General features: G+C 39.3%; 1 protein-coding gene across 8 annotated transcripts in view; it reads left to right on the forward strand.

Annotated features, from left to right (window-relative positions):
* Nucleotides 1–2,877: 2,877 nt before the first annotated feature.
* The window catches only part of LOC106323046 (probable WRKY transcription factor 3), a 3,376-nt gene continuing 2,601 nt past the window's right edge, over nucleotides 2,878–3,652 (forward strand). For 2 of the 8 annotated variants that reach the window (XR_001266633.1, XM_013761209.1), the window contains exons 1-3: nucleotides 2,878–3,107; nucleotides 3,310–3,392; nucleotides 3,475–3,521. The gene's annotated coding sequence lies outside the window, so the exon portion shown is untranslated. The remainder of the gene's footprint in view (nucleotides 3,108–3,309; nucleotides 3,393–3,474; nucleotides 3,522–3,652) is intronic. The other 6 variants (XM_013761213.1, XM_013761214.1, XM_013761210.1 and 3 more) reach the window with 6 other exon arrangements.

Below are 3,652 nucleotides of genomic sequence, written 5' to 3' on the forward strand. Positions count from 1 at the left end.
TAGTAATATATTTATAAATTCAAATTTTCATCCAGGGCATTATTAACATTCTAAGCAAAATTACACCCAAAAAAATCATGGGGGTGCAGCTGCCCCACCCACTCCCCACCTAGTTCTGCCACTGAAAACTAGTATAAGTATGTGTTGTGTTGTTGTAAGAAAATATATCCAAGTCTAGTAAAATAAAGATTTGGAGAAAGAACAATGTAGACATACAAGATAAACTCTCTTCTCTCTTTACAAAGACAAAGACAAAACGTGACTGAGAGAGTCAAGAGAGAGTGAGTGTGTGCAGTGTGACATTGTAACACAAGTGTAAAAACAGAGTGAGTGAGAACAAAACAAAGAGAACAAAAACAGAGTAAAAGAAAGAGATGGCCATGCGTGAGTGAAGAGGCCAAGCAAAAGTGAAGAATGTCAACAATCTCTTACTTTGGAAGCTTTGATGAGGTATGGTTTTTTTTTTATTCAGTTTAATAATTATTATGTCTCTCCTTGATCTTCTCATGCTCCTCCATTGTCATCGGTAAATAGACTCATGGAGTGTGTTGAAGCTACATTTATAAAACATTTCACCAATGCTAAGAGAACAAAAGGAATGAATAAACATCTTGAGACCCAAACCTAAAAGAAAGAAGCATCATGTACTTTCTTTTTTTGAAAGAATGTTAAATTTATTCGAATCAAAAAAGGCTTTCGTACAAACTAATGCATCTGTAGTCTAAGGTTTTTGAGCTGATTTAGAAGCAAAAACAGAGAAAAAAAAAGACTTTTAATTTCTAGACTCAAACCAAGCCGCCATTGCTTGGACCAAGTGCTTCCCTCCTTTTCCTTGCAACGAGCTGATTCTGTTTCTAGTTTGCTTATCTATAAACTTGATTAAGGTTGCTGGAGGTCTCTGAGCATTACCATGCCTTCTACCATTTCTCTCCATCCAGATTGTGTGAACAGCAACCTGGAAGACATATCTTAGAAGAAACTTCTTTGTGTTGGAGCCTGTATTAATTGAGATAAGATCTAGAACTTCATCCCATAAGTATGTGTAGCTCTGTCCCAGTAACTTCCCAGTTAAATTCTTCCATATTTCTTCAGTATAAAGGCACATGAAGTAGAGATGACTGCGTGATTCTACAGAAGAGTTGCAGAGAATGCAATTTGCATTCGCCTGAGTGTTCCACTGCAGAAGTCTGTCCCCTGTCGCCAGCCGGTTGTGCACTGCAATCCAACACATTACTGAATAAGTCTTTCCTCTTTCAGTCTTTCAGGGTTTCAGGTTTCTTTGCATGTGGAATAAGTTACTAATTTTGGAACTTGGTTTTCAGGTTTCTTGGGTGGATGTGTGTTCTCACTAGTAGTGTCTCTATTCCCCATCATACGCACCCGGAACATTCTGCAGGAGGAAGGCCAAAAACAGTGCATGGACATTATGTTCCCTCTTTACAGGTAAAACCTAATATGCTACTATTTTTATACTGGCCATTTGATTTTCTTTTACACACTATTTTTTATTGTTTCGCCTTTTTGGGTTCATTGCGCTGCATATAATCCTTTTTTTTGTCACAACTTTTATATTAAAATTAAACGCTCAAAAATCTTAAACAGTTATAACTGGAGGTAAATTCGACTACTAGATGACAAATGAAAACTACAACAGCAATAAGAAAGATAGAAGTGTTAAGAGGGGTGAAAATACCCATAGAAATGCTTCATTTGAGACCCCGAAACTGATGTTCCCAAGAACATACTGAAGTCGGGATGAGGAGCCCTATCAAGAGGGTTTGGAAACGGTTGGTATAAGACACCAACACTTGTGATAAGAGGCTTCCGCTTGATGACAATGTGACGAACAAATGAGCCGAGAATGACAACTGAGGTAGGAGACCTCTAGACCAACGTGCATACCTAAGACACGTATGAAATGTTGAGGTGCGTCTGCAGGCATGGCAGGAAGAAAGGGAATACACTCCATAAAGGAAGCTTGGTCAAGGAGAGTTGAGCCATAAACTCCGGTCCTAGAGTACTCGTTGGATTGAGCAGACAATGCATCTACCGTACACAAGAGACTCATCGTGACAGTTTTGGGTTCCATGGAAATGATGACAAGCATCAACTTCCTCAAACAATCAAAGACAAGAAGTAGACGCAGGAGTGGAGCAACCAGTGCTAGGGTGATTTGCAGTGTTGATGATGGGAAGATAAACGCTTTAGTACATGCTGGTGTGACGATGTTGTGGGAAGGAAGGCGGAGAGCACGATGACTCCTGCAGGAATTGTGATAATACGTTGGTGAGAGCTGAACTTCACCAAGACCAATCATCACCGATACTTTGACATTCAAAGACCAGTCCTCAAGGCTCGGTTTGTCGCGAATCGGAAAGCGATCAACTTGGAGACGATGCTCTCCCCAAACAAAACCATTGTATCAACATGCTCAAACTGCTGAGAAAGCAAAGCCCTTGAGGCTGGATTTGACACATCAAGTTCAAATAGAGCGTTCCACGTCGAACTGGTGTGGAAATGACTTTTAAGTTTTTCTTTTTGTTGGTCAAAACAGTTTTATCCACGTGTCTTCACTGAGCTGAAAAGGGCTGACACCTTGCACAGAAGGCGAAAGCAAATTTAATAGTACTACAAGGATTGTGTTAGACCATGTTTATCCGAGGTTTCTAACTGGATTTTTAACAAAAATAGATGATTTAATTAAATAAAAAATAATTATAAAGTTCATTACCGATCCTTAAGTGAGGATTCTGGAAACCGATTTTAATGGGGGGGTTTCACACCCACGTGTCAGCAAAGGAAAGGCACCAGATTTTTTTTTCTATTTTCTTTTCTCTTTTTTTTTTGTTTTCTCATTTTCTCCATCATTCGATGAAATCCACCACCTCTTCTCTCAGCTTCTCCATCAGAGACGATCGACGACTCTGTCGGTCATCACAGCGTGTCCTCCGTGTTCTCCGTCAGACGAGCACTCGAAACCCACCGAGAGGACAGCATGATTTGGACGCTGATTACTGTCAGAAGAGGACAGCATGATTTGGACGCTGATTACCGTCATAAGAGGACAGCTCTCCCACCAAACTCTCTCTTCAATTCTTCTATTTTAGGTTCTCTTCTTCCTCTACCTCTGGTTCCTTATCAACATCTATTTGTATCATCTTGGGAGTGTTATTCTCTGGTGAATGAATTTTTGAAGCTTAATTAGCGAATTGAATCAAATATTCCTATGCTAACAAAAAAAATCCGAAATAGAGGTTCTTGTTGATGTTTATAATATGCTTCTCGGTTTTGTATTGTGTTTTGGGTTAGATAACTTCAGTCCACGACTTGAATTACTTGTATCAGATGCTGTGAAGAGGCAGATGACTAAGGACGATGAAAAGCATCAAAAGGTACAAATTTTTTTAAAACCCAACAAGATTCGATTCTTTACTCTTTATTATCATAGATGATGACATGGTACTGGTCGGTAAGATTTCAGCCTGACGTTACCATATCATGGAGAGACTATTTCATTAGAGGTAAACTAACTTAAACTATGTCCTGCACTTCCTTTGGCCATTACTTCCTGTGTGATTCAATATATATGGTAGTGAGAACTTTCTGCAACTTTTACAATGCAAGGTATCAAATGTGATGACAGTTTTTGCTC

The sequence above is a fragment of the Brassica oleracea genome, chromosome C2 (assembly GCF_000695525.1).
Source record: "Brassica oleracea var. oleracea cultivar TO1000 chromosome C2, BOL, whole genome shotgun sequence".
Taxonomy (NCBI): domain Eukaryota; kingdom Viridiplantae; phylum Streptophyta; class Magnoliopsida; order Brassicales; family Brassicaceae; genus Brassica; species Brassica oleracea.